A 12756-nucleotide genomic window follows, 5' to 3' on the forward strand; every position below is an offset into this window, starting at 1 on the left:
ATAGCATGGACCCAAAGAGCGAGTGGTAGCAAGGTTTATTGTGAAGAGTGAAAGAACAAAGTTCCCCCAGCTTGGAAGGGGACCCGAGCAGGTTGCCACTGCTGGCTGGAGTGGCCAGCTTTTATTCCCTTATTTGTCCCCTCCCATGTTCCGTTTTTGTCCTATCAGAGTGCCCTTTTTTCAATCCTCCCTGTGATTGGCTACTTTTAGGATCTGGCTGATTGGTGTGTTTTACAGAGCGCTGATTGGTGCATTTTACAGTCCTCTTGCTAGCTACAGAGCGCTGATTGGTGCCTTTTTACAGAGCGCTGATTGGTGCATTTTACAATCCTCTTGCTGGACAGAAAAGTTCTCCAAGTCCCTACTCAACCCAGGAAGTCCAGCTGGCTTCACCTTTCATTCTTTCTTTCACTGTCTGTCCTGCCACCATATAACTTGTGCCTTGCTTCCCTCTGCCTTCCACTATGAAAGTTTTCTGGCCGTGTGCAGTGACTCACGCCTGTAATCCTAGCACTTTGGGAGGCAGAGGCAGGCGGATCACCTGAGGTCAGGAGTTCAAGATGAGCCTGGCCAACATGGTGAAACCCCATCTCTACTAAAAATGCAAAAAATTAGCCAGACATATTGGTGTACGTCTGTAGTCCCAGCTCCTCGGGGAGGCTGAGGCAGGAGAATTGCCTGAACCCCGGAGGCAGAGGTTTCAGTGAGCCGAGATTGCGCCACTGCACTCCAGCCTAGGCGACAGAAACATGCGGAACTGTGAGTCAATTAAACATCTTTTCTTCATAAATTACCCAGTCTCAGGTAGTATTTTTATAGCAGTGTGAGAACAGACTAATACAGCCAATTAGGAATGTTAACGTGGGAACAGTTTGTGACCTTGACCATCATAGGCACTCAGCAAATGCTAGCTGATGTGTTCAGTAATACTGAGAAAGAGAATAATTAATTGTAGAGATATGTGGAAAGCTTGATACCACATATTTTAGTGAGCATTCAGACCCTTTTTTTTTTTTTCGACACAGTCTCATTCTATCACCAGACTGGAGTGCAGTGGCATGATCTCGGCTCACTGCAACTTCCTCCTCTCATGCTCAAGCAATTCTCCTGCCTCAGCCTCCTGAGTAGCTGGGATTACAGGCACTCACCACCACACCTAGCTAATTTTAGTAGAGACAGGGTTTCATCATGTTGGCCAGGATGGTCTCGATCCCCTGACCTTGTGATCCACTCGCCTTGGCCTCCCAAAATGCTGGGATTATAAATGTGAGCCACCATGCCTGGCCCAGACTTTTTTGTTAGGAAACCATTCCATATGAAGTAGAAAATCTTCTACAGTTGTCAGGGTTATTTATCCACATAAAATATTTTGACCTTTGTTTTCTTTTAGCGAAACTGAATTTTCCAAGTTTGACCTCCTCTGATCAATTGTATCTTCATCTCTTGTAGGTGACATCAGCCACTAATGATTTTAGTTCTTTTTATGTAGAGACATATTTTCTTGTTTTTACTATTTTTCAGGTCTAATGGTCAAAGGTTTAAACTTGTTTATGTATTCCATTGAAAATTACTAGGAAAGCAATCCTATTGCAATGCAGCTGGTGCTGATCTCATGAGAAGTTCTGGTCAAAGAGAAGGAATGAAATGGCATAGCTGTAAAGAAAACAATCAAATGGACATGTAGTTAAGTTTGGCTGGTATCTCCAAGTTTGGGATCATAGTGATTATTGCAGGAAGAGATCAATAAAACATATTTCAAAAATTGTTTTTGTTGCTTTTCCTTTTTATTTCAGGATATATGATTAGAGGATGGGAGGAGGTCACAAAGCTTGTAGAAAACTGCATAGTTAGAAGTATTCCTAGAGCATTTCCTCTTTTTATAAAAATGCATAATATGGTTAATAATTACAATGTTAATTCCGATTTTTCTTAGTAAACTAAAAGAAAAATCACATAGAATGTATTTTTTTAAGCAAAAGAGCACTTATCTGCTTCAATCTCAAAGTGGTTTGTATTTAACATACGGAAATTTTTGTTTTTATATTTGTTACCTAGAAGACTGTGCGGTTTTTGTGTCCTTTGCCTTGGAAAAATTTTTTATAATTTCTATGATACAGAAAACTTTTCTATATATTTAAGTGGTCAGTTGTATTATATTTATTCACACCTGCTTATAAAATCTTTTAAAATGTCCTGTATACTGTATAAAAATCTGTCTTTCCCCTTCCAGTTGGTCAGGTACAGAAAAAAAAAGAAATTTAAAATATAAAGAGGTTTAGGCATCAAAGATAGACTAAGAGGTGTAATATTTATCTAGCAGAAGTTCCACAAGAAAAGACAATGGAAAGAGGATAAACTAAATAAAAAGGAATAATACGTGATTTTTCCAGACTGTTAAATAAACAGTTCCTCAGATAGAGATAGAAGAAACATGAGTCTTGAACAATAAATAGAAAAACTGCAGAAAAACCAAGATGAAGGTAAAAATATTAAAAGAAGCAGTGATGAACCACAAATTATAAGCAATGATTCACAAGAATTATAATTTGTCTGAAGCAAATTTTACATTAGCAAAAACTGACTGTAGAAAAAAAAAACCTTGACAATACTGAGAGAAAATGGCTATCAACACAAAGTGTCATTTAATAATGAGGCTAAAATAAAGATATTTAACACAATGGTGGATTCTTATCACTCATAGAATTTATCTGAAAGAACCATTAGATGATGACATTTATTAAGAAAAAAACTCATCCCAGAAAAGAGCTACGGTTTTTTTTTTTTTAGATGAAGTCTTGCTCTGTTGTCAGGCTGGAGTGCAGTGGCCCGATCTCAGCTCACTGCAACCTCTGCCTCCCGGGTTCAAGCAATTCTCCTGCCTCAGCCTCCCATGTAGCTGGGAGTATAGGCGCATGTCACCACACCCAGCTAATTTTTGTATTTTTAGTAGAGATGGTGTTTCACCATGTTGGCCAGGATGGTCTCAATCTCTTGACCTCGTGATCCTCCAGCCTTGGCCTCCCAAAGTGCTGGGATTACAGGCGTGAACCAGTGTGCCTGTCCTATAGTTTTTTTTTAAGAAGATATATTTACATAAATATTTGTGTAAAATATAATAATTTAACAGTGATAAAGACACATATGGAATTTTGAGTACATAGGGAAACTAATATACTAGGCAAAAATTACCAAGATATGTGGGTCAAAGCATTCTAAAACCCTTTTGTTGTTTAAGAGTAAAACAGAAATATTATCATACACCTTTAGGAAGTCAAGTATGCACATTAAAATTTTAAGGGTAACAAATAAAAGAATAGGATCTTATATAAAGTTAGAGTGAAGGTGAGTGACCTGAAAGGAAAATCTAATGATATTGTTTAGAATGCACTAAAAAATAAGCATATGTAAAAATTAAAGAGAGTTTAAGATACAGAGATTTAGAAAGTTTAAGAAATCGCTAATTGAAGTTCCAGAGGAATAGAACAATAAAAAGAGAAAATATTTGAAAACATACTGAGACTATTCTAGAGTTGATAAGAGATTATAATTTGCAAATTCAAGAAGTCAAATAATTAAAAGCATAGCTATATTGTGTAAGGCTATATTATTATTCCCAAATACTTGCTACTCCTTCCTGCAGAGGAAAATATCTGTTCACCCAGTGGATATTGGGTGTGGTAACGTAACTTGTATTAGTTAATGAAATAAAAGCAGAAGCAGCACATGTCTCTTCTAATTAGAGGCTTAGGAGCTAGCATGTTTTGCCATTCTTTCTTTTTCTTTTGCCGTAATTACTGGAAATGCCCTAAATTAAGGCTCTTCTGTCAGCCTAGATGTCACATCAATGGAACATGGTGCAAAGCCATGGGTAACTTGTAATTGATGTGTGGCATAGAGGAGACATTAACATTTGTTGCTCTATTTATTGATATATATTTGAGAGGTTTGTTGTTAACACATTTTAAACTAGACAGCAGTTCTCAATAGACAGAGATTTTGCCTCTCAGGGAACATGTCAATGTCTGGAGACATTTTTGGTTAGCACAACTAGAGGTTGTGGTACTACTGACATCTAGAGGACGGTGGCCAGGAGCTCTACTAAACATCCTACAAGATACAGGACAGCCCCACAACAAGACTTTTTCAGCCCATAAGATGTCATCGGTGCCAAGGCTGGCAACCTCTGATCTAGCCTATCCTAACGATTTTATATACCCAGACACATTACAGTGAAACTGCAGGTCACCAAAGACACAGTGTTGTTAAAAGCAACCACAGCAAATGGACTGATTATAATAAAAAATACTATAAAAAGCAAGATAGGCTTCTTTAAGTTCCACATTATAAGCTTTTCAACCCAAGGACCAAAGTTGGACTCACACTTAGATGGGAAATTTTCGGTGAAATGAACATACATATATTAAAACATAAAAGAGAGAAATTTGCAAATTCATGTGTCCACATTATTCCCGAGCCAGACTCTGGCTACTGTGTTGATTGGTGTTGAAAATTAATGACTTTGTTGTATTCCGTGATAATGTGCAGTCATAAGATAAAGCATTTTAAGGTATTTTCCATTATGTGACCCATCAATGAAAAATTCATTATTTAAAATCCCTGGGAAAATTAATAGATATACCAATTACATGCACAACAAATGGAAATATAAAAATAACCTTTATAATTCATTCACTATGAATTATTATGTACTTTGGCCAAAGGTGACCAATAGCCAGATAGAGTCAAGGTTTAAATTTATAATTATGATGTATTTTTTTCAATGTTAATATCAGGGATTATAGAGAAAAGATAGCAAACAAATTAAAGTTATGAAGAGAATACAAAGCATGCAATCCTGACAGCATACAAATTGGTTTCACAGAGCATTTTGGTCTAGATGTTAATGAGAATTTGTTGGACTAGTTTCATCTGTGATTTTAATAGTCTTCATATATTTATTTTACTCTTCACGTATTTTCTCACAGCACAGGTGTTGCACGTAGGACAAGTTGACACAATTAATAGTTACTTTTCTCAGACTGACAGTTTAAATATATCTTGTGATCGATAATAACTGGACATATTACTTATTTTCCAGATGTCTTCATGCAGTATAAGAAAACGAGTAAATAAATAAAATGGTTTTTTCCTCAACAACTTGAAAAAAATTAAAGTAGAAAAAACTTTATTTTAATTTCATTTTGTCTATATTTGAACCTAACAATCACTTTCTGAAATACTTCTCTCCCTTTTTTTTTTTTTTTTTTTTTTTTTCCAGAGACAGGGTCTCGCTCTGTTTCTGAGGCTGTAGTGAAGTGGCAGAATCATAGCTCTCTGTAACCTTGCACTCCTGGGCTCAAGCAATCCTGATACCTCAGCCTCCCGAGTAGCTGGGACTATAGGAATACGCCACTGTACCTGGCACTCCATATTTTTCTAAATGTTTGTTTCAGATGATGTTCTACCCATAACATACTCACTCAGTACCACAAATTACTATTTGATATTTTGTTTTCACATTAAAATTGTCTTTATGAACTGAATTTTGTCAAGTCTTAAAAGTGATCTCTAGAATGCCTCTGTATTCCATTTGCAAATATGTACTACCAAGACTTTATTTTGAGAATTGTACTATGAAAGCCTTTACATGCGGTTATCAAAGCGGTAAATGAAATAGGATGTGCAGAAAAAGAAAACATAATAATAGCAATAATAATCATAACAACAGCTCAAAGAGAGGTCTGGTCTTCGTTTTTAGTTACTTGGAAGTAACTTCTAAACCCTTGGAATTTTGAGAGTGATTGGAATGTCTTTGTTATTCATGGTAATCCCCTGGTACCACATCTTATAATTAATGCCAATGAGATGACTCAGAAAGGAGCAAGCCATGCCAGAAAGACAAAACGTATGATTGTAGTTTTGTCTAGTTTTGGAGTTTGGGGCCAAGTGATATCAGCCTGACCTCCCAGGATTGGGGTGCTAGAGATCGAGCTCAACCGTGTGGATGATGACTCCATTAATCCTGACTATGTAATGAAACCCCAATAAAATCACTAGCCCCTAGAGACTCTGATGAGCTTTCTGGGTTGCCAGTACTCTGTGCATATTGTCACACATCTATCTATTTGTAGAGCTTAATGCACGCCTGATGCAAAGACAGATTCAAGTTTTGGGATCCTCCCAGTTTCCATCCTACGCATTTTTTTCTTTAGATGGTTCTAATTTGTATCCTTTGCTATAATAAAACTGTAATTGTAAATACAGCACTTCCTGAGTTCTATGACTTGTTTTAGTGAACTGTTAAACCTGAGGGTGGTTGTGGGAATCCCCAAATGTGTAGCCAGCTGGTCTGAAGTGAGGGTGGCTCTGGAAACTCCCAAACTGTCAGTTCGTGTCTGAACTGAAGGTGATATTGTGGGGACAGTTCTCTTAAACTTCACAGTTGGACAGTCTCATTGAGTTGGCGTCTTAGACAAATTTGACAGTTGGAGAACTGTGCCTTTAACCTTGAGTTATGCTAACTCTGGATAGAAAATGAAGTCTTAGATTTTTTAGTAGTTTGCTCCAAATCTTCTAATATCTGCAGAATTTGAGATCTGAATTTGAGACCCTGCAGGGTGATCTGATTCCAGGATCCATCCAAGAACTTTAAGCTGTTTTAGAAAACTGCAGAATAAAAAGATAGTTTGGATTCCCCCTGAAGACCTTGAGACAAAGATATAAGTGAAAATAGTGGTTTTGGGAGGTGCAATAAATAACAGTTGGAGGATGGAGAATTCAGCCAGAAAGAAAAGGCAGCCAGTGTTATGTGTTATCCAGACAACTATCATTGCAGGTGATTGGAGCTTACTCCATCTGGGGAACTGTGAGTAAGGGTAAAACACATGCCATCTGGGTGTGAGAGAGCTGTGACATTGACATTCCAATGTAGTCTGTGGTTGAGGACAAAGATTCAGGGAAAAGGGTGAATTTTATTTCCCTGGCACTTCTAGACGACACAATGCACAGACAGAGTGCTTGCCAAACGTTTGGGAGAAAGCTGTTTAACAAGCATATGCAGTTATTAGCAGATGGAAATCTAGGCTTTTGGGGATTGGGCACACTGAAATAGCAAGGCCTGAGGGATATGAGCATGCACAGACAGCTCTGACAGCAATAATAGCAAATACAATAGCACTGTCTTGGAAAGTGAGGGGTTAGAATAACAAACTACACCAGACTGAAGCCTCTGCTGTCAAACCTGAAAGAGAGGGGAGGCGTATGGCTAGACAATGCATTGGAATCTTCAGCCACATCAAACATTAGAAGTCCACAGTAATTAATAAGGTTTTCTGCTGTTCAAGTATTTCTCCCTTCAAGGGTGAAGGGTTTGTTCCCTAAGCAGATAGGAGTGCAACCTAAAGATGCCCGCGAGGCATCAGTCTCCACATATGCTTCAGTTGAAGAACACTGTGTTGTCCTGGGTTTTAAGTACTTCAGGGACATTCTGCATTCCATGACTGATCTACACATGGATTCTTTGAAAATCCTTCTTAGTCCTAAAGCTCCATATAAGGTCAACTGTGGCTTTTGTTTGGTCTGCATTTCAGCTCAACTTCTCTGCCTAATCTGGCTTCTTTTTCCCCTCTTCTACAGGTGCCAATTTCAGGAACACTCCTCTAGTAAACATCCTGAACAATTATCAGCTTCCCATAAAACCCAACTTGAAGCAATCAGAATACTTTAGCACTTCTTATAATGCTAAGTTGAGATGGTACCATTTCCTAAATATGAAGAAAAAGTAAACATGATTCCTGTAAATGTCTTACAATTTTCTGATTCTGAAATATTATGTAAGATGCTATTCTTATATAAACTCAGTAGCTCCTTATGAAAGTTAATAAGCCAAGATCCCATAGGTCAAAACACATGACTAGTGTTTAGTTAGTCAATAGTGTTGGGGCTCAGAAAATGATACCTTAAGGTATGTTGCTTTGGCATTCTGAGTGCTTTGAATTAAAGGAAATTGGAAGGTCTTAGAAGCTGCCTCAGAATCAAGGTCTCTCTGACTTTCCCTTGTTTCTCCTCCACAAGTGTGGGAGGGGCTTTCTCTGAAGTTCTATTATCTGATGCAGGGAAGTTCTTCCAAAAGGAATGCAATTGTCTGGAACCCCTCCCTAAGAATCTCATCCAAAACCCAGGGAATATTAATCACAGAGAGGAGATTAAAAGTCATCCCTGCACCCGGACTGGCTATCACTTATTCCCCCGGAGGCTGCCCCCAAACAAGTTTTATCACCTGAGAGACTTTATTTGCATAGTAAGACAACCAGTGTTCCCCTGCAGTGCCTCCACTCTTCCTCCCACAACTTGTTGCCACCTCCCTCCAAAGCTCAAGCCGCTATTTCTTTATGCTTAGAAACTTCAATCCTCTGGTCCTTTGAGTCTCGTATTCTTCTGTGAGGTTCCTGTGTGCATGCATGTAGCTAACATGCTTTTTCTCCTGCTAATCTGTTTATTGCTATTTTATTTCAGCAGACCTCATTATTCCTTCAGAGGGAAAGTTTAAAACTTCCCTACACTAGAAGACAGAAAATCCTGTTTTGCAAATTAAAAACAATTTTAATTATGAAAATGACAAGCTTAAAGACATTTTTAAGATATTTTTATAAACCTAATTTTATTTATGATATATACATGTTTTATTCTAAATAAAAATGGATTAAATATTAATAAATGATCGGAGTGTTTCATAATTCAGGAGGCTTTGTTCAAAAGTCACATCATTATCTATGGCTATGTGAATTTTATCACCTTTGAAATGCAGTTTTAAAGAAGATACTTAGCTTCTTTTTCTTTGGTCAATTTTATCCCTAGTAACAAATGGTTAATTCCTTTTTTTGTTTGTTTTTTTTTTTGAGACAAGGTCTTCCTCTATTGCCCAGGCGGGAGTGCAGTGGCCTGATCTCGGCTCACTGCAACCTCCTTCTCCCGGATTCAAGCAGTTCTCCTGCCTCAGCCTCCTGAGTAGCTGAGATTACAGGTGCCCACCACCAAGACTGGCTAATTTTTGTGTTTTTAGTAGAGACGGTTTCGTCATGTTGGCCAGGTGGGTCTCAAACTCCTCACTTCAGGTGATCTGCCTGCCTGGGCCTGCCAAAATGCCAGAATTACAGGTGCAAGCCACTGTGCCTGGCCGACAATTAAAAATTTTAATCACCAAATAATCATGAACTAAGTTCTTCATTAATTCAGCTCTTACTATAGACAGATATGAAACAAATTTTCAGAGCTTGTGTTGAGCACCAGAATCCCTAAGTCAGAGGCTGTCAGCTAGGAGCAAGATGCTTCCTACTGTAACCGTTCAATGGGTTCACCTTGCCCGCTGCCTTGACAGAGCCGATTTATCAAGACAGGGGAAATGCAATGGAGAAAGAGTAATTCACACAGAGCCAGCTGTGCGGGAGACCGGAGGAGTTTTATTATTACTCAAATTAGCCTCCCTGAGCATTCAGGGATCAGAGTTTTTCAAGATAATTTGGGGAGAAGAAGCTCGGGAAGTGGGGTGGGGAGTGCTGATTGGTGGATTGAAGATGGAATCACAGTGGGGTCAAAGTGAGGTTTTCTTGCTGTCTTCTGTTCCATGGGTGGGATTACAGAACTGGTTGAACCAGATTACCAGTCTGGGTAGCATCAGCTGATCCATCGAGTCCAGGATATGCAAAATATCTCAAGCACTGATTTCAGGTTTTACAACAGTGATGTTATCCCCAGGAATAATTCTGGGGAGGTTCAGACTCTTGCAGCCAAAGGCTGCATGACCCCTAAACCATAATTTCTAATCTTGTAGTTAATTTGTTAGTCCTGCAAAGGCAGGCTGGTCCCCAGGCAAGAAGGTGGTCTTTATGGGAAAGGGCTATTATCAGTTTTGTTTCAGAGTCAAATCATAAACTAAATTCCTTTCTAAGGTTAGTTTAGCCTACACCCAAGAATGAACAAGGATAGCTTAAGGTTAGAAGCAAGATGGAGTTGGTTAAGTCTGATCTCGTTCACTGTCACAATTTTCTGTTATAATTTTTGTGAAGGTGGTTTCACCAGGGGCTTTTTAGATAAATGGGCGTGTGCTTGTGTTGCTGCTTCAATGATGGGGAACTCAAGTGGCACTTATGTAGCAATGGCCACAGGTATAAAATAGCCTGAATAACCTGAAATAATCTCATATAACACATCAACTTCTCTTAAATTTAAAAAGCAGGCATACCATGAAAAGATGTAGAAAACAGTCCATTTATAAATGGAAATGTAAACTAGACAAGATATATTGGGCAAGTCACTTGTTTTCTAATACTAAATAGTAACATCACTCTTCCTTTCAGAGTTCATAAAAGCATTTTGCAACCATTAAAGTTCTATACAAACTTTATTAAAGAACATGTGGTTGGGCGTGGTGGCTCACACCTAGAATCCCAGCACTTTGGGAGGCCAAGGCCAGTGGATCACAAGGTTGGGAGATGGAGACCATCCTGGCTAATATGGTGAAACCCCATCTCCAGCCTGGACAACAGAGTGAGACTCCATCTCAAAAAAGAAAAAAGTGTGTTATTTGAAAAATATATCCAGGCTCACAAATTGAATCAGATAATGGTATTTGAACAAAATTCATGTGGTGATTTACTTAGTTTCATGAAGTCTTTAGAACCTAATTTCTGTACTCTTTAAATTTTGTAAGACTTAAGTGAAATATATTTAATTTTGTTATATAGCAAATAATATATTGATGGGAGAGGAGAAAGGAAGAAACCTGTCAGGTAGGCAGTTAGGGTGGGTCCTCAGTTAGATTCTTTCAAACAAAAGAACAGCCTGTGGCACAGATAAGGGAAATTGCACAGGCATCTTCCCTAAGACATGCCCACAGCCACACAGATAAAAAAGTCGGCCGGGCACTGACTTTCATTTGATTTCATTTTTGACCCTATGATCATTCAGGAGCAGGTAATTTAGTTTCCATATATTTGCATGTTTTTGAAGGTTCCTTTCGGAGGTGATTTCCAGTTTTATTCCACTGTGGTCTGAGGAGTGCTTGAAATAATTTCAATATTCTTAAGTTTATTGAAGCTCGTTTTGTGGCCTATCATATGGTCTATCTTGGAGAAAGTTCTATGTGCTGTTGAATAGAATGTGTATTCTGTGGTTGTTGGATAGAACATTCTGTATATAACTGTTAAGTCCATTTGTTCCAAGATATAGTTTAAATGCGTTGTTTCTTTGTTGACTTTCTGTCTTGATGATGTGTCTAGTGCTGTCAGTGGAGTATGGAAGTTCCCCACTATTATTGTGTTGCTGTCTATCTCATTTCTTAGGTCTATTAGTAATTGTTTTATAAATTTGGGAGTTCTAGTGTTAGGTGCATTTATGCTTACCGTTGTGATATTTTCCTGTTGGAAAAGGCCTTTTATCATTATATAATGTCCCTTTTTGTCTTTTTTAACTGCTGTTGCTTTAAAGTTTGTTTGGTCTGATATAAGAATAGCTACTCCTGTTCATTTTTGGTGTCCATTTGTCTAAAATGTCTTTTTCCACCCCTTTACCTTAAGTCTGTGGGAGTCCTTCTGTGTTAGGTGAGTCTCTTGATTACTGAGGAAGATTTTTATTTGCTCTCCTTTGCTTATAAAGTACTACGATTAAGTGATACTATAGCTTTCTCCCTCTACACCCTGAACATCCCTCTTCCTGTGTTTTCTTCTGTGACTGCATTTTTTCTGCTAGAGATAAGAATTCTTTTTATTATGTGGTAATGAGAAGGGGAGCTTAAAGCAACTGGGGCCCTTTCTGCTTAAAGTTCCAATTGAAAACAGATTTTCTTTCTTGTGTAGGACAAAAAATTTCCCATACAACTCTGGAAATTATTGTTTGATTTTTTTCCACCTAATGAAGAATACATTATAGAAAACGTGAAAGATTCAGGTTTCTGCCTTCAGGATTGCACCATTGTGTGTGTGTGTGTGTGTGTGCACGTGTGTGTGTGTGTATGTGTGCCCTTGTGTGTGTATGCCTGTGTGCATCCGTAATAGAATAAAGAACCTAATGGTGTGTACCACTACACCATGTATACTATAAATGTTTTAAGAATGTGTTTTCCAAAAAATCATATATTTCATGTTTGATGCATTTGCATAACCTAATAAAAAGTAGTATCATTTCATACATTTCTTCAATTTCATGGTTTTCTTGTGATTTTGTGTACTTGTGTTTTCCTCATTTTTGCTTGATTAGATTGGCTGGTGGTTTTTCTGTTTGGGTTTTCTTTTTTTTTTTGGAAGAATCGGAGTTAGATATATTTACCTATTTTCTGTTTTTGTTTTATTTTCAAACTCATTCATTACTACTTTTAACTTACAAATCATTCTCTTCTTCTTTCTTTTGGTTAATGTTGTTTTTCTTCCCTTACTGTTTTATGGGGTTATTTTCCCTAAGAGCATCTTGCTTAGATTGGTTAGTTTATAGGGCCCAGACTCCTCCAAACTTTGTGAGTTTCCCTTGCACATCCCATAAGTGAAGACTAGTTGCAGATTTGGCTGTAGTTTTCAGATTAGCCAATTGAACTTTCCATGCTAAGTGGAGACCCCTAAATTTGAGGATTGCTACCTATTTGTGATTTTTTTCCCCATAGGTCCTAGAACTCTTTGATGTGTATTGGCTGTTCCCCTACGTTTTTTCACATGGTTACTGATAACCAGTGGATCATTTTGTTTCCGGTGGCTTGACCGCATGCACATG

The sequence above is a fragment of the Pan paniscus genome, chromosome 3 (assembly GCF_029289425.2).
Source record: "Pan paniscus chromosome 3, NHGRI_mPanPan1-v2.0_pri, whole genome shotgun sequence".
In the NCBI taxonomy this organism is placed as follows: domain Eukaryota; kingdom Metazoa; phylum Chordata; class Mammalia; order Primates; family Hominidae; genus Pan; species Pan paniscus.